This window comes from Schistocerca piceifrons, chromosome 2, assembly GCF_021461385.2.
Source record: "Schistocerca piceifrons isolate TAMUIC-IGC-003096 chromosome 2, iqSchPice1.1, whole genome shotgun sequence".
Classification (NCBI taxonomy): Eukaryota; Metazoa; Arthropoda; class Insecta; order Orthoptera; family Acrididae; genus Schistocerca; species Schistocerca piceifrons.
In genome coordinates this window covers 362,307,002-362,330,156 of record NC_060139.1, presented here as the reverse complement: position 1 = coordinate 362,330,156, position 23,155 = coordinate 362,307,002, and the positions used below count along the sequence as shown (strand labels likewise).

The 23,155-nt window shown below is 39.8% G+C and overlaps 1 pseudogene; it reads right to left on the bottom strand.

Moving 5' to 3' along the window:
• Positions 1-23,155, bottom strand: part of LOC124775390 — a 165,286-nt pseudogene that overhangs the window by 85,980 nt on the left and 56,151 nt on the right.

The window sequence follows — 23,155 nt, the reverse complement described above, 5'->3', positions numbered from 1 at the left end:
TGGGTCAATTCGTTTGGTTCTGGATTCCAGAGAGATAAATAATATCATCATTCCTGAAACTGACCGCCCACAAAATTTAGATGAACTTCAACATTTCCATGGAATTAAAGTTTTATCCACGATTGATATGCGCGCAAGTTTTTGGCAAATAGAACTCCACCCTGATTGTAGAAAATATACTGCCTTTTTTAGCCTTTGGTAACTGTTACCAGTTTCGGAAATTACCGTTTGGACTTACTGTATCTTCAGCAGCATTCATTCGTAGTTTAAACGAAATCTTACCTTTTTATCTTCGTGACAATATTACTTCATATGGTGACGATATTCTTATTGCTAAACATTCTTGGAGTGAGCACAACAAAATTTTGGATTCATTATTACGTATTTTTGCAAAAGTTGGCGTTACAGTGAACTTAGAAAAATCTGAATTTGGTCGTTCTCAGGTGAAATTTCTCGGTCACATTATTTCTACAGAAGGTATTCTTCCTGATCCAGAGAAACTAGATGCTATTCGTAATTATGCTGTTCCTACCACAAAACGTGATGTTCGTAGTTTCCTTGGTGTCTGTAATTTTCTTAGGCCGGTATTACACTATCAAATTTCTTTGTCCAATATTTGATCAAAGATGTGATCCAATATTCCGTCCAATATATTGGACAAAGATCTTTGACGTAGCGCTAGAAGGGGTATTACACTGTCATCAAATTTTTCGTCAAAGTGCAAGATGGCTGACAACAACTTGTTATTAACCGCAGTAGTTCTACGTACTCCAACTGCATTGTGTGCACATGCGGAAAAGAAGTGGGGGGAAAAAATGGAACCATACACACGAGGTTGACAGTCTTAAAAGTCCTGGGATTACAACTTGATAATAAATTCAGTTGGGAGGAGCACACCACAGAACTGCAGAAACGCCTTAACAAATCTGTATTTGCAATTCGAGTGTTAGCAGACATAGGCAACATAAAAATGAAAAAGCTTGCATACTTTCATTCCATAATGTCATATGGGATAATATTTTGGGGTAAATCTTGAAGTCAAACAAAAGTTTTCAAGGTCCAAAAGCGTGTAATACGTATTATTTGTGGAGTAAATTCACGGACCTCCTGCAGAAACCTCTTCAAAGAACTGGGTACTTCAGATTCTTGCATTGGTACTGGGGGAAAATAAGAAAGAAAATGAAACTGTTGGCGGGCCAGAAGTACAGTGAGACTGTCGTTTGGACGTACGAGATTTGCAGGTTAGCTTTTTTTGTTTTGTATTTCATGCCTAGATACTTCCGTAGAGATATTGTTGCATGTGGATCATTATATGTAATCATTATTACAATACATGCAACGATATGTTTGTACAGTTATCTAGGCATGAGAAACAAACAAAAAAAACTATAACTCTCGTAGGCCCAAATGACAGTCTCACTATACTTCCGGCTCGCAGGTTAACTACTGCCTCTCAGTATATTTACTTCTTAATAAAATTTGTCGTAAATAATATAACTCTTTTTCCAACAAACAACTCAGTTCATACATAAAATACCAGGAACAAAAATGATCTGCACAAGGACTTAAAAACACTTACTTTAGTTCAAAAAGGGGTCCACTACTCAGGAACACTCATCTTCAATAATTTGCCAGGAAACATAAAAAATTTAGTTAGAAATAAAGATCAGTTTAAAAGGAGCCTGAAAGACTTACTACTGGCCAACTCCTTCTACTCCATTGGCGAAATTTTTAATAGAAACAAATGATGTATTGTATTTATTCATACTATTAGTATTTTTATTTCAGCTTAAAAAAAATCGACATGTTCCACATCCACGAGGATCTCCTCAGCACGGATCTATGGAACGAAAAACTAATCTAATCTGGGTGAAGCCGTGGGTTTTACGACGACACGATAAAAGCATTCAACAAAACTTGTTACGTGAGCTTACAGTGGAAGACGTCAAGTCGTACATCAATTACTTAAGAATGGATGAGCATACATTTCTGTATGTGCTCAATGAAGTGTATCCTCATATCACAAAGCACAATTTTCACTTAAGAACTGCTATATCTTCAGAAGACAGGCTCACTATAACACTCCGATTCCTTGCTACAGGAGAGGGTTATGTTAGGTTAGGTCAGGTTAGGTCTCCAATCTTCTTAATGTATTTTTGTATTCAGGGTGCCTCACGTTGTAAAGCGCCTCATAAGCTTCAGACATCTCTATTAATTCTGTAGTTGTCGGCACACACCAATTGTATTTACCGGCAATGGTTATAAAAACACTACAGACGACAGAACGCTGCAGCGATGCTAGCGCTCCGCGTGGTAACATTTCGCATTGCAGTGAACAGAAGACAAGCGATTTCTTTGATCAAATATACGGCCTCGGCCTAGATTTGATCAAATATTGGACGACATTTGTCAAAGATCCCTATTACACTATCAAATATCTTTGACAAAGATATTGGACAAAGATATTGGACAAAGAAATTTGATAGTGTAATACTGGCCTTAGACGCTTTGTTAGATTGGACAATTTGGCTACACCTCGTTTATGTGAACTATCTGGAAAGAATTCTAATTGGTGTTGGGATGAGGAAGCTCAGTCAGAATTTGAACAGCTTCGTGATGCTTTAGTTGCTGCTCCACTTCTTTCACATCCGGATTTATCTAAAGATTTTTGTTTGGCTACGGACTCATCATACAAGGGCCTAGGGGCACACTTATTTCAACAGATAGAAGAAAACGGCGTTGTAGTACAGAAGACTATTGCATTTGGAAGTCGTGTTCTCTCTAAATCAGAAAAGAATTATTCGGTTACGGAACTTGAAGCTTTGGCTGTTGTTTGGGCTTTTACAAAATTTCGGACATTTTTGTTTGGCAGACATACTAAGGTTTACACCGATCATCGAGCTCTGGAATTTCTTATGTCAACAAAATTAACTCATGGCAGATTGTCACGATGGGCGTTGTACCCACAGGAATTTGATTTTAGTATTGTTTACATACAGGGTTCTTCAAATATTGTTGCTGATGCTTTATCACGCGCACCTATGGGTTTGAAACAAAGTGCTGAAGAGGACTGCAAGGAAAACAATTATTGTTTGATGTATATTCAAGGTGTTGCGTTTGAGAACTTTATTTCGTCTTCGCTACAGGACGTCGCTAAGGAGCAAAATAAGGATCCAATCTGGAAGGACATTAAAGAGAAGTGGAGGAGAAAGGAAAGCGTAGCGATTAGAAAGCATTATTTAGTTCGCAATGACATTCTTTTTAAACGAAAATCGGTCGACAACTCTGTCTGGTTAGTTTGTATTCCTGATGAGTGGGTTAATAAGCTGATTTGGTATACGCATTTCAGTTATGCACACTTTGGTCCCAGAAAATGCTTTCATAAATTACGGGAAAATTGCTACTTCAGTAATATGGAAAAACGTATTCGATCTGTTTTGGCCAAATGCAAATTATGTCAAAAGGCTAAGCCGCCAACAATTTCTCACAGAGCACCGTTGTTTCCTATCATTCCAGCGAAATTAAAGGACATGGCTGCAGTCGATTTGTTCGGTCCAGTGGTTCGTTCCACTAATGGTTTTGCGTACATTTTCGTAGCAGTGGAACTGACGTCAAAATATGTGTGTCTTACACCTTTACGCAAAGCAACAGCTCGTTCAGTATCTAATGCTTTCATCAAACATTTTCTTAAAGAAGTGGGTCATGTTGATAAGGTTATATCAGATAATGGATCACAGTTTCGCTCTAAAATTTGGCTTCGTACTCTACGGCGTCGTAAAATTAAACCAATCTTCATTTCACTTTTTCACCCTCAATCTAACGCTTCAGAGAGATGGATGAAGGAAATCAATAAATTGTGTCGTCTTTATTGTCATCAGAATCACAAAACTTGGGATCAGTATCTTCATATTTTTCAAAACATTCTGAATGAACTTCCTAATGATTCAACTTCTTTACCGCCTATACTGATATTAAAAAAACAAAGCACCGACAAATCGCATATCAGAAATCGTTCCTTTTCCGCCTTCACGGAAACTGCGGCATTCTGAAGTTGTCAACATGGCTCTGCAAAATATTGCATCTGCGGCTGCTAGAAGAGAGAAATCAGCTAAGCGTCCTGGTCGTTTAAAAACTTTTTCAGTTGGCCAAAAGGTGTTAATTAAGTCTCATAGTTTGTCTCACGAAGGAAAAGGCTTGTGTCGCAAATTTTTTCTGCTTTATAACGGTCCATATAGAATTCGCAAAATTATTGATGATAACACTGTTGAAGTAGAAACTCTTAAATCACGACGCTCCAAGGGAATACATCATATATCAAACGTTAAAATTTTTGTGGAATTACATACTTTCGAGAAACCAACAGTTTACGTAAACATGCAGAGAATACAAGGATACCGCGCTGTGTTTTGGTGGCGTGGCGGCATATACTCAAAGCAACAGTAAAGTCTGCGCGCCGCACAAGGCAGTCGTTGACCGCAAACAATTGCTTCCTACGTCACGCGCCTACAGCTGATCGAGCGCTCAGTGCGAATGCACTGACAGCCGTAAACAAATACATAGTCTAATTTCTCCGACTAAATTCAGTATAAAGCTATAGTGACTCGATGAATTATGTTATTAACATTCAGTATTTTTCAGGATACGGTTGTATAAAATATTTAAGAACTTCAGGTAAATTCTGTGCGTGTCCGACATTAAGACTTCTTGCTATCGAGAAAATTTCAGAAAGAATGTAATTTCCAAGAAGAAACTAATAAACTAAAAAGGTAATTATTAATTGAGTTTATTTTTTCAGGTAACATATTTCCACTTAGGTACGTACTTTAGACGTAATTTGCTGCTCGCAGTTACGTGATTCATACTTTGTGCAAATTTCATGTTCTATGAATTTACTTGTGAAGCGATGTGCTTGCGTACATTTGCTGATTTTTGGCAATGTTTTATTAATGAACAGGGTTATTTGTATACATTATGCATCGCTTGGCTGCACTGCTTTTTCACTGATGTCATATTTTTTTATTGTGTGCCAGCTGTGCTCATTTATTTAAATTATAATTGTCACCTGATTAATTGTGCTGACTGTGGTTATGTATGTAGGTTACACTTTGTCATTTATCTGCTTGCGCCTTCATGTTTACTTACTAAGATTACATATGAACATTTATTTGCTTATGCTGATATGATGCTAATGACCTGTTTATTATGTTAGATAACATATTTGCTGCCTTTCTTATGGATTGCATATTTACACATTTCTGTTTTGTCATAACTACTCTTTAATTTGGTATATAGAAGTGCTGATATACTGTGTACAAACATAGAGTTTAGGTCACACTATTGTATTAATTATAGATTATTCACTTGGCAGAGCCTCGTTGTAAGAATTGTGCTGCATCCACTAGTTGACATTCTGTTCTCTACTGGTATATTTACTCGCTGTTGCATGTTTTGCTTACGCTCAGTGCCTTATATTTTTAAGATAAAATGAACTGCTATAATTCGACATAAATGACATTAGTACAAGAAACTTCATAGAAGTCACATGAGCTGGAGGTTTTATGGAAGCTGTATAAATTTATGCTAATAGGAAGGAAGCTAACAACATGACATACCATTAATAGGTTAGACCATTGACAGTTATTACACTACATTCTTCGTGAGCAATTGAAATAGTGACACTTGACACAAGAAATACTCCACATGTTTGCTTCTGTTTGCCATTATTCTTGAAGTGGTGTACACACTGTGAAATATTACGATGAATTTACTGTAATCGTACTTAATTACTGAGAGTTATTCGAACTAAGTCTGTTAGTGGTCATGTATGCATTTCTTTTGTTTATAATTCATAATGAGTAGAAGATTTGGGTCAGATGGATTACACAGAGGTTGTGTGTTGACAGTGTGTCTTCGGATTGTATGGGATGATGAGGTTTGCATTAGGATTTTATCTGTACTTGTTCGAGGAGACTGACTAGAGGAAAGAGTTGTTTGAAATGATATTGGCGATAAGGTTTATATGTGTCGACGTATTGAAGAGGTATTATTGAGGTATTGAGATTATATGAAGTTGATGATTATTGGAGTTTTTGTGGACAAGAGGTAAGGTAAATGATATTGATGATAAGATTTATATGTATCGACGTAAGAGGTATTATTGAAGTATTGAGATTATGTTATGCTGATGATTATTGGAGTTTTGGTGGATAAGAGGTAAAGTAAGTGAGGTGCAATTTTTTTTTTTTTTTTTTTTTTTTTTTTTTTTTTTTTTTTTTTTTTTTTTTTTTTTTAGCAACTGTACATTTTGATCTGGCTTGGCAAACATTGGTCTTGACATGATGACTATGACATTGACTTAACTATTATTGACTGTTATACATTGCTGCCACTACTACTTGATACACATGATGTACATCAAATTTTTACAGAATTGCATTTACACAGTTAACACTATTCAATTACGCAGTAGTACTTAATGTGGATGAAAGATGAGTGAGTGTGTTTTGTGTGTTTTCCTTTCCTAATCCCAAATAATTAGTCCCAACCTATCTCCTAAATATTATCTTACTTGTTTGTAGTGGCTTGCACTGACACCCATAAATATTATAGGTTTACTGATATTTGAGTATTTGTAATAGTTAATATGACAATTATCTGATATCATTTGTGTGTTTATTAGAATTTGTATGTTTAGTGTAAGAGCATTGAGAATAATTTTGTGAAAGCATTTGTATGTGCATTCAAACTATTGTTCATTCCTGAACTGTCTGATTAGTGATGGTGAATATTATGAACTGTTACCTGCACTTGTTCAACATTGATGTGTGACACTTAGAAATGTTTAATTTCTGCTGATGAACTGTGTGATTAGTGATGGTGAATATTATGGACTGTTACTTGCACTTTTTCTACATGATTGGTGCCACTAGGACATGTTTAATTTCTGCTTATAAACTCTGATGAACAGTGTGATCAGTGATAGTGAATATTATGGACTGCTCTCTGGACCTGCTCATCATTGCTAGGTGCAACTGATGGACTGCTTCTACTGAAATGAAGTCACTTGTTGGTGTCTGCACTTGCTCAACATTACTGGGTGCCACTGATGAACTGCTTCCACTGAAATAATGTCACTTGTTAGTTTCTGCACCTGTTCAACATTGCTGGGTGCCACAGATGGAACTGCTTCTACTGAAATGATGTCATTTGTTGGTGTCTGCACCGGCTCAACTTTGCTGGGTGCCACTAATGGAACTGCTTCTACTGAAATAATGTCAGTTGTTGGTGTCTGCACCTGTTCAACATTGCTGGGTGCAACTGATGAACTGCTTCTATTGAAATGTCACTTGTTGGTGTCTGCACCTGTTCAACATTGCTAGGTGCCACTAATGGACTGATTCTACTGAAATAATGTCACTTGTTGGTGTCTGCACCTGTTCAACATTGCTAGGTGCCACTGATCCACTGCTTCTACTGAGATAATGTCACTTGTTGGTGTCTGCACCTGTTCAACATTGCTGGGTGCAACTGATGGAACTGCTTTCATTGAAAAAATGTCACTTGTTGGTGTCTGCACCTACTCAATATTGCTGGGTGCCACTAATGGAACTGTTTCTGCTGAATGATGTCACTTGTTGGTGTCTGCACCTGTTCAACATTGCTGGGTGCCACTGATGGAACTGCTTCTACTGAAATGAAGCCACTTGTTGCTCTCTGCACCTGTTCAACATTGCTGGATGCCACTGATGGAACTGTTTCTACTGAAGTAATGTAACTTGTTGGTGTCTGCACTTGTTCAACATTGCTGGGTGCCACTAATGGAAGTGTTTCTGCTGAATGATGTCACTTGTTGCTGTCTGCACCTGTTCAACATTGCTGGGTGTCACTAATGGAACTGCTTCTACTGACATAATGTCACCTGTTGGTGTCTGCACTTGCTCAACATTACTGGGTGTCACTAATGGAACTGCTTCTACTGAAATGTTGTCACTTGTTGGTGTCTGCACCTGCTCAACATTGCTGGGTGCCACTGATGGACTGCTTCTACTGAGATAATGTCACTTGTTGGTGTCTGCACCTGTTCAACATTGCTGGGTGCCACTGATGAACTGCTTCTACTAAAATGGTCACTTGTTGGTATTTGCACCTGTTGACCATTGCTGGGTGCTACTACTGGAACTATCAACTACTTTTTTTTTTTTTTTTTTTTTTTTTTTTTTTTTTTTTTTTTTTTTTTTTTTTTTTTTTTTTTTTGAATCATTAAAATCATTTTATGTGAACATTTGTATAAACTGATTTTTTTGTGTATTGTGTAAACTATTATGTAAAGTCACATGTATGAAAGAATTTGTATTGCTTACTGTGTTTTATATATTAGGTTATTGAAAGGTCAGTGCAAAGCCAAAATTTTATCTAATTATGTGATATTTACGTATTAATAACATCTTTTATTTTTGTCTGTATTTTTGTGGACGAATTTGGTGGTATTTTCACCACCAATGCTGGCAAAAATACCATCAAATTCTGGCCCGTGGAGGAGGGGCATATGAAAGGTGGCTACACTGAGCCACAGCGCCAGAGATTGCGCCAAAGAGTATTATTCAGCCGCCTCCACTGGCAGTGCTTGTCGAGAACTCGTAGTAGTCAGTGCTTGTTGAGATGTGCTAGTGAAAAGTGCTGGTCGAGAACTCGTAGTAGGCAGTGCTTGCTGAGATGTGATACTGAAAAGTTCTTGTTGAGATGTGGTAGTAGCGAGTCGGTGTGGAGATATTGTAATGATTAGAGTGCTTTTCGTCAATATATGAAGGTAAAAGAAAAAAATTTTTTCCTTTTTTTTTCATTATTTTAATGTCGTAAATAATGCGTCATTACAGGTTCAGTCAACAAAGCATCTGGCTTGTGTTCTTGTAATAGAGTGTAATTCTGGTTTTCTTGCACAGTTATAGTATTTCTATTTTCTTTTAATTACTTCAGTATAAATGGTATTTAAAATTTGTCTTGTTGAAGAACCGTGCCAGATGTGTACATTGAATCACACTCCCACACACAGAACAATTACACTTGTGTTTTGGTTTCGTAGGTTTTATAGTTGCTGGGGACTTAATTAATTGTGTTAACGGAAATTTTCATTTCATTCTTGTTGTTGTTCTATGCAGTCAGATTGCGTACAAAAACTTGTCAGGGCCAACCATTTACGAGACTGCGTAACCGAACAGACAGCTACTAAATCAAAAAATTAAAATTATTTGCATTAAATTTAATTAAGCCCCCATGCAACAGCCACAGCAAATTTCCAATAAATGTTTCTTGTCTAAAGCACATTGATGATCTTTAGTGACATGTTTTGGCACAGTCACCTTCAGATACTCACAGAGCAGAGAATGTTGATTACAAGTTCTGAGCCAAGCAGCTTCCATGTATAAACTGAAGTGACAAACGCAATTTAAATATGATGTTCATGCCTTATCTGAGCCTCGGCATAAACTATTTTTCTAGATTTCTTCGTTTCTTAGCTCATGTCCAATTAAATTTATTTTCCTACAGTAAATTACATCCAGTAACTGCCTTTCTTTTTCAGCTCTTTTTAGCATCTCTTTGTTTGTCTCTCTGTGTGTATGAAAATGAAAATGCTGTTTTCATAACAGTTTGACTAGACTTGTTCAAAGAATTGTTTGTTCCATTGACCACAATATTCACTCAGTAAAATTTATGTACATGCTACAATGGCATCGATTTTTCAAGTCCTACTGTGGGTCTGTAGAGGCTATACGATTCTACCAAGAGACTACCCAACATGGTGGAAATGATGTGTAAATTATGTATCAATGTTAGTGTAAGTGATTGAAAAAAAGTGCATATGCCTTTTGTGGTATCATCAATGCCTAGACCATGGCACCTGCTGAGACTGCCCAGGTGTGGCCCCTGCATGTAGCTGCCTCTGCAGTATCATAGCAGCACTGAACACCAGCCATTGTACCCTTGCAAAACATCTACAAGCTGATGTAATAGCAATCACAGTGTGCCGTGCCACTACAGGCTCATCATTGGTGGGCACACTCAAATGCTGCCAGGACTTTATAAGCATATATGTGGCACCACACTCTGGCAATCTTGTACTAGGCTATGCTATAGCTGTTACCTTGAAGCTTCACCACTCGGATTGCCTTCGTCTGGACTTTGACTCTACTTGGAACTGGAGTTTCTTGGGATTTCTGCCACTCAGCAATTTGACCACTGGATTCACAACGAACTTTGCTAATTGCCAGTGGCACTGATAGCCCAGTCTCTGAAGTTATGTATATTTCTGATTCTGTTTTCATTTGTGCAGGAATAAACTGTGTTGCTTACTTATGGCTTTTCACTTGTGGAGGAATACACTATGTTGCTTACTCATGGCTTCTCACTTGTGGTGGAATAAACTGCATTGCTTACTCATGCCCTCTGTTTCTCATTGTACCTCCATTCACAGAACCACCTAATTAATTGTGACAGAGACTGGTTCTTACATTGGCTTCTATTTCCTGGCACTATGGAACCACTGTCGCCACAACTCTATTGCTGGAGTCGCTGTCGCATGCCCTCCCTTTTGAGTTCTGTGTCTAATCACTTCTGACAGGGATAGTTGTCCTGTTTTTTCGTTTCAGGAGTAGACAGCGCTTAGCTTGAAGCTTTTGGACAGCTCCTCTTTCGTTATTTTTCTTTCATGCACATTGTTGTAACTTGTTGCTTATTCTTCTCTGCCACAGTGGCTGCCCTGAAGAAGAACCTGTATCGTTACATGAACTTCTTAATTTCAGCTGATTCAGTTCACACAACTGATAGACAAGGTGACATGGTGTTGGGGGAGGACCGATAGCTTCTACAGCAGGCTGCTTCAACATGTAGCCCAGGTTCATGACAATGGCAGCAGACACCGATTGGTTTGAATATTCCTCAAGTTTGATGCTGCTGCAGAGGAATGGGTCAAATACAAACTGCAGCTGTTTCAACACTTTGCAGCCTATGACATTTTGGGTGGGATTCAACAATTATATTTTTTCCCTTGGGTTGGCAGTGATATCTCATACATTTGCATCAAATTTTTCCCCTTACTCAGTCTGAATCAGTTCCTTTCTCAGAGGTCATTGTGGCTCTCAGTGAGTATTTCAACTCACAGGTGTTGGTTGGTGCTGCATGGTAGGTCACGCAGCATAAGACATGGTGGCTGATGCACAATGACCAGTTTTCATCCAAAGTGCTAGGCTAGTTCATTTGTTTGTTCAAAAGGGGAGGCCAACAAGTGTTTGCCACCTTTTGGCTGGTCGGCAATGACAGAATTGATGTGCAAGCCCTGCAGTCTTTCTCAAATGATTTTACAGAAACTATTTAGTAAAAAAATTTTGTTTTTGCTTTACTTATAACTTTATATGTGAGGTTCATTATGATGTGCCCATCATTTCATTAATGGACATAGTTACTGTGATATTTACAGGAAATGTTGCTGCATATGTAATTTAGCTAACATACTGAATTTTCCTTTAGACTTGGCTGGAGGTCTCTATCTGTCACCAGTCTTGAGAAAACTTATCTTTCGTTGCACACTAATTTGTGATTGCACCACGCCAGTGATAAAGCCAAAGTGAAATACCCACAACATTCCTCATATTTCATAAACAGTTTGAGATTTCAAAATGAGATTTTGGCAAATGGTAGCACACAAAGAGGAGGGTATTTTCCTCTTTGATTATTCTGCAAAACTTCACTGTCTACTGCATTATTCCACTAACTGCAGATGTTTCTAATGAAAGAATATAATTTTTAAGGGCCATTGATAGCACATGAAATGAGAAATGCTATGGATTTTGGAACAACATAAGTGAAGACATTACACTTTTTTTAATTTTTTGTACTGACGATGCCTTTTTTCATAAGCAACTGACCCTCCTTTTCCTCAGTTCCTCACCTAATAAACCACTGTTTCAGAATTCTGTCTCAACTGTCTCTGTGCAACATGTTAGCAAGGTGAGACTGTGTAAACTCCGCTGTGTTTTGGCAAAAGAAGGAAATTTTAACATGGCAACATGATAAATGTGTAGGTTTTACTAAAAATTCTCCACTTGTCTGAATGTTACAAATGGTTAATAAGCCAGATTAAAATAAATCACTGCCTTTTCTGTTGAATTCTTTTTAGATACTAACCAAAGAAGAGGTGACAGATCTTTCTGAATGGTCATCTTGCAAGTGTGGACGTGCAGTGCTTGGCATTTGCCCTACAGCATTCTGAGTGACCTCTCACCACTGTCTCTCTCCCCACTCTTCCCCAACCCACTGCACATCTAGTGGCCATGGCATTTTGTGCACACTATATAAGTTCTTCTGCAAAAAGTGCTAACCTACCCAGTCCCATAGACAGTCACTCATGGAGTTTTGGGGCACCTGCAAACTTGTATGTCCATCCAGTAAGTAGTATGCGGATGACACATTGTAGTGTGCTGTAGTTCCAAATGTTACCGATTCTAGACTTTGAGTGCCACACTTGAGGATGTCATTTGCATTACTGAGACACAGGAGTTGTTGACACCACATGGGATCTCTGTTTCTTCCAGGCACCAAAAACAACCTAAAGCCCAACCGTGGCAGCTGTGTAATGGCAGAAAATTGCAATCTTGCTTTCAGTGCTACACCTCTCCTGATAGGGACACTTGTTCTTTCCGTTGAACCAAATGTTTGTTTTGTAAAAAGATTGGTCACATGCAAGACATTTGCTCAAAGATATTACAGGCCAATCTATTAACACAGCCACTCACAGTTCTAAAATAATGGGCATCCATCAGCTCAATGTTGATGATGCCATATCCTGAACCATTTGGTTTCTGATGAGTTTTACCGGTTCAAACCTGCTGCATAATTTCCACTATGCATCCCACGCTGTCAGTCGCCCCCAGCATCATTCTTTGACTGTATGTGACCAAAGAAACTAATCATTCAGTTGTGTATTCAGAGCCAAGATGTCCAGTTCCAGCTTGATACCCGAGCTTCTGTTACATTGATCAAAGGGTGCATGTTTGAAATGCTTGGCTCCCCACATCTCAAAGCTCCAACACAGGCCCTAACCATGTATAACGGGGATTACATCACTATTCTCAGCACTTTTCTTCTACAGATGCAGTACAAATCTCAATCAAGGCAGTTCCAGTCATAGTGCTTCACTCTTCCCACAGTTCTAACATTTTTGGCTTCAAAGCCTTTGACAGCTTCAGCCTCCAAATCTTGGAAAATGTGGTAATGATCAATTCCTGCATTCCCCACAACAACATCACAAAGCTCTGTGACAAACACCATCAGCTTTTTGAGGACTTTCTGGGTAAGGCAAAAGAATTTTTCAGTCACATTGAATTGCAAGATACAGCATAGCTGTGATCAAAGCACAAGATGTCCCCCACGCAATTCAGGAGGAGATTTCAGCAGAGTTGAGGAAGATGCAGAATCGGGGGGGGGGGGGGGGGGGGGGGTTACCACGTCAGTATCTGCCAGTCAACGGGCATCACTCCTTGTCATAGTCAGAAAACCCAATGGACAACTCCACGTTTGTGCAGATGTTAAGTTCACTATCAATACACGATTTGTTGTCAATTGGTACACGCTCCCTCACCCCAAACAATTAATTAACAAATTACAAGAGGACATGTTCTTCTTATCTTCCTGTCAGATCAGATGTGGCATTTGATTCTTCTGAGGAAGCTTGCTTTCACATTGACACATTGACCATACTGATGAAGATATGGTGATTGCCATTCTGATTGACCACCATCAAATGGAACCATCCACCTCCTTTGCTAATTTATTCAGTCATGCTGGTCTGCAGATATGAAGCTACTTCCCAGTGAGTTTCTTCAGCCTTGGTCTTTCCGATAGGATTCCTGTTTGTACCAAATGCAGTTGTGCTCTTACACGCACTGTAAAGCAGACCCAAGAGCTGATTCCTGCATCTCTGCAACAGCAGGTGTTGGAATTACTTCACAAAGGGCATTGGGGCATCGTCCATAGGAAGCAAGTGGCCATGGGGCACTGCACATAGCTGGGGCTGGTCAGGGGCATTGAATGAATGATTGCATATTGCAAGGAATCCACAGAGAATCTGCCTGCTGCTTGTCAACAGTTTTTCAACTGACCCTAACTGGACAATGCCCGGCAATGGCTTCAAATCAATTTCACAGGTGCATTTTGGGGTTTGCAGTGGCTTATTGTAGTAGACACTTTTTTCAACTCTCCTATAAATTCCACAATATCAATGAGCATAATTTGAGCTTTAGCAACTATACTCTGCCAAGACAGATTAACAACAACCATTGTATTAAATAATGGCCCACAATGGACTTCAACAGGATTTGCATCTTTCTGTAAGGCCAACAGCATCACCCACATCAGATCATAGCCCTTCTCACCCTGCCTCTGGCCCAGACCTTCCCATCACTGCTGTGGCTCTTCACAGTGCACCACCACTACCACCTGAGTCATGAGGGGGAGGGAGGCAAGGAAGAGTGTGGTATCGTCATTTCCTACATTATGGCATACGCCACCTCATAATCACAGGTCACACGTCAGGCAGTCCACAGCCAGCAGATACATTTCATGTGCAGTGCAGCCCACCCATAGAGCACAAGCACAGTCCCTGTACTTAACTGCCTCTGTTGCATCACAGCAAGACTGGCCGGTGTGCCCTCACAAAACAGATACCTCCTGATGCAGCTCCAAGCATGCTGTGCCATGCCACTGCAGGCTTACCAGTGGCAAGCATATTCAACTCTGCCAAAGCTTTATAAGTCACAGGACACCACACTCCAGCAGTCTCACCCTGGGCTATGCATTAGTTGTTACCTTGATGCCTCACTACTTGGATCACCCTTGTCTGGACTTTGAATCTTCTTGGAACTGGACTTTCTTGGGATTTCTACTACTCAGCAATCTGTTTACCAGATTCATCCATAGTCTTTGGTAATCATCATACCAATGGCAGCACTAGTCCAGTTATTGAAATTATGTATATTTCTGTTTCTGCCTTCACTTGTGGAGGAATAAGCTGTGTTGCTTATTGATGGCTGCTGTTATTTGTTGTACCTTAATTCACAAATATACCACCATTCATCCTTGTTCTGGATGGCAACACTCATACCAGGGCTGTTAATCAAATAATGTGGTGACCACAGCACAAACCAGAACCAAAATTACACCCAAAGCATCACCTATAAATACCAGGAATTATTGCTTATAAGCCAAATTATGAGCAAGGGTATTACTCACAAGGTTTTTTTTCTCACATCTCATCACTATTGAAGAAAAAGGTGCAATGAGAAGGACAAATGGTGTAAAGTAATTGTTAGTGATGAGAACAGTTTTCTACCTTGGTATCAGAAGTGGTCATTTGGAAATGCAGAACTAATCATGAGAGAAGCAACTACCAAAAGTGCTTCTCGGTGACATACAGGACCAACATTGGGCATCATGTATGAGGAACTATAAACAACCTCTGGAAGTTGTTGGTTAAATACTGAGTGATAAAGGACACATTCAGAACACTGTCTAACCCATTCCTGTGGCATTCTTTACATTTCAGAGAGATGTCCTTCTCCTATAGAATAATAATTGTGCACATACATCTTGCATTACATGATCTGTTCTATACAATGCTGTTCAATTGCTCTGGCCAGCTTGATCCACAGACCTGCCCCCAATGAGTATGTTTGGGACATGGTAGGATTGTGTGTGGTCTGCTGTGGATTACCTGTAACATCCCCTGCTATAATGCAATAACACAGGGAAGTAATGTGGAAGACATGAAATGACACAATTTCAGAGACTTCACTGGTCTCATTCAGATATGATTATTATGTTTATAGACTGAAGCAGTGCGTGAAAATTTGTACCAAGGACAGGAATCAAACCTGGGTCTCCTGCTTGCTAGGCAGATGTGTTAGCCACTAAGCACACTTGGCACAGTTAACACAACTGCACATATCACCCTGGCATGCCTACCTCCTCGATCCAAAGTCTCACTGCCACCCCAGTCTACTTTAAATTTCCCCTTACACTTGAAAAGAATTGCCAATGCTTCCCATGTTCTGGAATAGCACCTCAGCATTGAACATAAATCAAGGTTAAAGCCTGAAACCCAGGCGCAGGCACTTACACCAATAAAATGACACAATTTCGGATGCTTTACGGGTCTCATACAGATATGAATTTTATGTACATAGACTGATGTGATGAGTGGAAATTTGTAACAAGGCTGGGTATTGAACCCGAGCCTCCTGCTTACTTTGCAGGTGTGTTACCCACTAAGCCACCTTAGCACAGCAGCTCACACAACTGCACGGATTACCCTGAGGTGCCTCACACCTCAATCCAAATTCTCACTGCCACCCCAGTCTATGTTAAATGCCCCCTTACACATGAACTGCTGTGACAAAGTGTCTTAGTGGCTAACATACTTGCCTAGTAAGAAGGAAACCTGCCTTCGATTCCCAGCCTTGGTATGAATTTCACTGTTGCTGCAGTCTATATACATAAAAATGAGGAACACTCTCTCCCGAGATGATGACTCTCTACTGTTATATATTTCTACGTACCATCAGTTGTCGGTAAGCAGTTGTCTGTCATTACTTTGGTATATTATTCACAACCTACACTACACATAAATAAACAATTTATGTGGATGACTCTCATTCAGAATGTTTATTTTTCATTTGCCTCTAGTGTGTGATTTTTTTTGGGGGGAGGGGGAGTGGGAGGGGGGGAAGGCGGAGTGGAGCAGAGTGGAGAAACAGGCCCCATCTCCCTCTCATGGGGATGGCAGCCTACATCTGTGTTCTGTGCTTCTATGAAAGCAGAACTGCACAATGGTTATGTTTTGGGGGTCGTACTCAAACCCGATTGTGGGCCAAGATTAGTCTATTCACTTATTTCAAAGTTTAAAAAAAGAAAACAACGAGCAATGTACAACACAAATCAAATAGTAGTACACAAAGCATTTGGTACTGGCTACAGCGCAATTGTTTGCTGAAGTTGCTAGTTCTATAAACACTGTAGTTCATGTGTCGCCTCTACTAGTTACTTACACACTTACACAACCGTAGTTCAAAACACCCTCCATCTTAAACTGCCACACTAAAGTGTCGACATAACCGATGCTGAAGGAATGGTTGTAAGTATTTGATTGAGTACTTTTGGACTATCCTTACTCTAGTCATGAAATACCCTTTGTTCATATACTATATCAAATAAAGCTATATATAAAAACAAAGATGAGGTGACTTACCGAACGAAAGCGCTGGCAGGTCGATAGACACACAAACAAACACAAACATACACACAAAATTCAAGCTTTCGCAACAAACTGTTGCCTCATCTGGAAAGAGGGAAGGGGAGGGGAAGACGAAAGGAAGTGGGTTTTAAGGGAGAGGGTAAGGAGTCATTCCAATCCCGGGAGCGGAAAGACTTACCTTAGGGGGAAAAAAGGACAGGTATACACTCGCACACACACACATGGATATGTGCGTGTGTGCGAGTGTATACCTGTCCTTTTTTCCCCCTAAGTTAAGTCTTTCCGCTCCCGGGATTGGAATGACTCCTTACCCTCTCCCTTAAAACCCACTTCCTTTCGTCTTCCCCTCCCCTTCCCTCTTTCCTGATGAGGCAACAGTTTGTTGCGAAAGCTTGAATTTTGTGTGTATGTTTGTGTTTGTTTGTGTGTCTATCGACCTGCCAGTGCTTTCGTTCGGTAAGTCACTTCATCTTTGTTTTTATATATAATTTTTCCCACATGGAATGTTTCCTTCTATTATATTGATATCAAATAAAGCCATATAGACACTTACGTAAAATCAAATAACGGAAAATCTAGGATGGTATGACAACAATATGGAAAAGGTAAATTGGTGCACATAGGGAAAGTGTCAAGTGGCAGACAGATACACTGAAAAAATACTCCTAGAAATTGTTAACTATCAGTCTAATAAGGAAACATCATTAACTTGACCTCATATTTTATGCAGAAAAAAGGACACTTGCAAGATATCCCCAGCAATCAATCCTGTGTGAAAATTCGGCCCATAATTCTGTCAGTATGCAGTTCTCACCTTCTGAAAGTATAGTTGGCGCCTTCACTTTGAACATTTTTGTGTTGTGATTCACAAATGCAATGTAAGTGAATGAAATTAATTAGTGAGTCATTAAAGAAGCAGCATAGCCAATCTAATTATTAAAATCACTTTTGTGCTTTATTTTCTTTGGATTTTAAAGAGGATACTGCCAAAGTGAAGTACATTTACAGCAGATGTCCTATTATCCAATGTGATTGGTATTGTATTATTGCATTTTAAACTGAAGATCATTAACTTCATCATTGTCATATTGTGAGTGTTCTCCAACTGGTGCCATTTCTGACTTCTCATTCCCATCTGTGCAGTTCAGAAAATCTGGTGTTGGTGGTAAGAATCCAGACATACAGAATATGAAGCAGTCAAGCACATCATTTTGGGTGGCAATCTCAGCCAACTGAGCAGTTCAGCTGTCTCTTGGCTACAGTTTAGCAGTGGTTGTTCATGTGGACAAACACTTTGTTAGTTGTCATGCATGTGTATAATGCAGCAACAATGGTTACACTTAAGTCAGTAGATAACATGGCTGCTTTCACAGGGGTTCTACCTTTGATGAGGTATGAGATCCCTGTGGCAAGACTGGTGTAGTTGGTAGTTAAAGGATAAATGAAACAGGTCTAGCATCTAGATCTACTGCAAGGATATGAGCCATGGGGTAAAAGCTTGGGAACAGGGGTGGAATAAGGACGGACTTGGATATTGCATGGCTTAGGTGGGTGGCAGAATACCACTGTTAGTGAGTGAAGAGGATAGTGGGACAGATATTTCTCATTTCAAGGAATGATGAGAGATAGTTGAAACCTTGGTGGAGAATGTGGTTAGGTTGCTGCAGTCCTGGGCAGTACTGAGTCACAAGGGGGATGCTTCTCTATGACTGGACACTGGGTACATGGAAGGTGGTGGGTAACAGGTGAAACCAGATGTGAGAGCTGTGTCTGGACAAGGTTGGGAGGATAATTTGCGTCTGAAAGCCTGAGTGAGACCCTTGGCATATTTGAAGGAGGACTGCTTATCACTACAGATGTGATGACCTTGGATGGCTAGGTTGTATGGAAGTGGCTTTTTGGTGTGGAGTCATTATCAGCTGTTGAAGTGGACGTATTTTTGGTGGTTTGATGTGGATAGAGATATAGACACAGCCATCTTTTTTCAATGTGCCCGTTTGTCACTCAATGCCTCTCCTATGTGATAAGTAGCGATCTATCCTTTTCATACTATAGGTACCTAGACATATAGACATATTGACACATTGATGGTTAAAGAAGAAGAAGGGGGGGGGAGACAGAGAGAGAGAGAGGGAGAGAAAAGAGAGAGAGGGAGAGAAAAAGAGAGAGGGAGAGAGAGAGAGAGCGTGTAATTTCCATCTAGCTCTGTTCACTGAAGGTAAACAGTGATAATGATAGGAATGTAAATACATATTTTTATAGCATAATATACAATGAAATGATAAAGACAATGAAAATAGCAAAAAATTGCACTGCATTTTATTAATATCTGAAATACAAGCTAGTTGTTTAACTTAAAAAAAAAAGTACTTTACCAGATGGGCAGGCAGGACATGGTGGATAATTTGCTCCTGGTGGATCAGCACGGCCCATATCGACACTATATGGAATTCCAAGATAAGTCTGGAGGCCTTTATCCAGAGGATGATGACCAGATTGTGTACCAAGGTGCCATTTTCCTGTAAAATGTTTCTTTATTCACTATTTTTGGGTTGTTTAAAATTAAGAGCTAGTTATTTTACAAACATCAAACACTTATCGAAAAGCAATCATACCTAGAATGGTATGAGGATGCAGAAGGCAACGGAAACCACTGCATGAAAGAAACATAACATGTATCCACAGAACATGTGGCCTGTAATTGAAAGAGTGTCTTGATGATCTCTGAATTGGCAGAAGATCCCTGAATAGTCCCCCATGCGGATCAACAGGAGGTGACTACAAAGGGGAGTTGACCATGAGAAAAAGCAAGAATAACCAATGAGAGGATAACGTTCTACGAGTCAGGTTGTGGAATGTAAGAATCTTGAATGTGATAGGGAAGCTAGACAATCTAAAAAGGGAAATGCAGAGGCTCAATTTAGATACAGCAGGGGAATGGAAATTGAAAAAAGACCAGGATTTCTGGTCCTGAGTACAGGGTAATATCAACAGCAGCGGAAAATGGTATAATGGGAGTAGGATCCATTATGAACATGATGATAGGTGTGTTACTGCAAACAGTTCAGAGATAGGGTTGTTCTTATCAGAATTGACAGCAAACCAACACTTACAATGATAGTTCAAGTATACATACCAATGTTGCAAGCTGAAGTTGGAGGAGGGAGAAAAAGTATACCTGCATATTGAAAGGATAATATAGTACATAAAGGGAGATGAAAATCTAATAGTCATGGTGGACTGGAATGCAGTTGTAGGGGAAGGAGTAAACGAAAAGGTTACAGGATAATATGGGCCTGGGACAAGGAATGAGAGAGGAGAAAGACTAATAGAGTCCTGTAATAAATTTCAGTTAGCAATAATGAATACGCTGTTCAAGAATCACAAGAGGAGGAAATATACTTGGAATGATATGGGAAGATTTCAGTTAACTCACATCTTCTGTGTGAGCAAATCAACTCTGTTGCATGAGTGGCTGCTTCTTAACAAAATCATTACTTATGTAGACAGAACTTGTCTCCACAAGCTGCTGGTTCTCCATGTATGCTTGGTGGTCAATGCGTGATGTCATCTCCAAGTGCGAAATTTTCTAAGTCTGATGATTGCCAAGCATACATCAAGAACCAGGGGTTCAAGGAGACAACTGTTTCGTCTATATAAGTAATATTTTGTTAAGAATGCTTCAGTCTTCATGCAGCCGCTTATGCAACAGCATTGATCTGCTCACACCGAAGATGTCTCATTATAGGAGATTCAGACGTTTTTGTATGACTGTTTGCAAGACTATCAACAATTTGGAGATTACTACAACTGGTGGTGTTGGAGTGCATGTTATATTGCAGGGTGCTTCTGTATTTTGTGGATGTGTACTGAATTTCACTTTTACCAAAGTAGATGCTGTGCAGAGTGGTAATGGTTGGTTAACTATTACAGAAGCGTAGTATAATGGGGAAAAAGTTAAAACAGTCCCAGGACTTGGGACTTTTAATAGTGAGGATGTCATTGTCTATCATAGGCTTTTATACAGAAAATGCTACACTATGTGATCAAAAATATCCGGACACCTGGCTGAAAATGACTTACAAGTCTGTGGCGCCCTCCACCGGTAATGCTGGAATTCAATATTGTGTTGGCCCACCCTTAGCCTTGATGACAGCTTCCACTCTCACAGGCATACATTCAGTCAGGTACTGGAAGGTTTCTTGGGGAATGGCAGCCCATCCTTCATGGAGTGCTGCACTGAGGAGAGGCATTGATGTCTGTCAGTATGGCCTGGCATGAAGTCAGCTTTCCAAAACATCACGAAGGTGTTCTGTAGGATGCAGGTCAGGACTCTGTGCAGGCTAATCCATTACAGGGATGTTATTGTTGAGTAAACACCAAGCCACAGGCTGTGCATTATGAACAGATGCTCAATCATGTTGAAAGATGCAGTCCCCATCCCCGAATTGCTCTTCAACAGTGGGAACCAAGAAGATGCTTAAAACATCAATGTAGGCCTGTGCTGTGATATTGCCATGTAAAACAACAAGGGGTGCAAGCCAAGCCGCCTCCATGAAAAACATGACCACACTCCAACATCACCACATCTGAATTTTACTGTTGGCACTACACGCACTGGCAGATGACGTTCACCAGGCATTCGCCATACCCACACCCTGCCATCAGATCGCAACATTGTGTACCATGATTCGTCACTCCACACAACCTTTTTCCACTGTTCAATCATTCAATGTTTACACTCCTTACACCAAACACGGCATCGTTTGGCATTTACCGGCATGATGTGTGGCTTATGAGCAGCCACTCAACCATGAAATCCAAGATTTCTCACCTCCTGCCTAACTGTCATAGTACTTGTAGTGGATACTGATGCAGTTTGGAATTCCTGTGTGATGGGCTGGATAAATATCTGCCTATTACACATTACGACCCTCTCCAACAGTCGGCAGTCTCTTTCAGTCAACAGACGAGGTTCGCCTGTATGCTTTTGTGCTGTATGTGTCACTTCACGTTTCCACTTGACTATCACATCAGAAACAGTGGACCTAGGGATGTTTAGGAGTGTGGAAATCTGACGTACTGTAGTGCTTCAAGAATTTCCACATAAATTCTAGAACCATTTGGCCTTCCTCCATCTCAAACCCACGATATTTTAAATTGAAGTATGAGAGAGATGAATCCAACCTACTGCGCACTGCATGTTTGTGTGTACAGGTCTAAAAACAGTCATTAGCAAAATGTGGATGCAGCGACTGAACGGCAGCTGACAAGAACCTGCTGTATGATCCACAGAGATTCAGTGTATGTGTAGAGAAGAGCCTGTGCTATTCTTTGCTGTTCTAGTGACTGTGATGATTGTTAAGGACAAATGAAGAAATGAGATTAGACTTTTAAGTAATTCATGTGTTGGACTTGCTAGAAGCAGGACATGTTCATATTTTGTGGTGGTTCTTAAACCAACCCTGTTGTAAATGTATCTTAATAAAGTATAACGTTTGACCACTTGGTTGACTCGGACGAGTTCAAATATTTATATGAGAAATGGTGAATTTGGTTTTTGTGGAAGTTGAAATATGCCATGACTGAACTAAAGGCATTCTTTGAGTACCAAATTATTTCATGAGTAGAGAGAGAGTCTGATAAATTCCCTTAACCAGTATTATTCTTCAGAGAAGGAGTTTTTGGAGATTGACGCCACTGGCTTTCCAGAGAAGAAGATCAGCTGTGCATACCAAGTAAGTCAACCTATGAGAGAGAGGTGGGAAGTTTGCAAACCAGCTCCACATCACGTCTTGTCATCTAAGGCATTAGAGTACAGACATATGACACAAGTGACACCCAATCACGTGACCA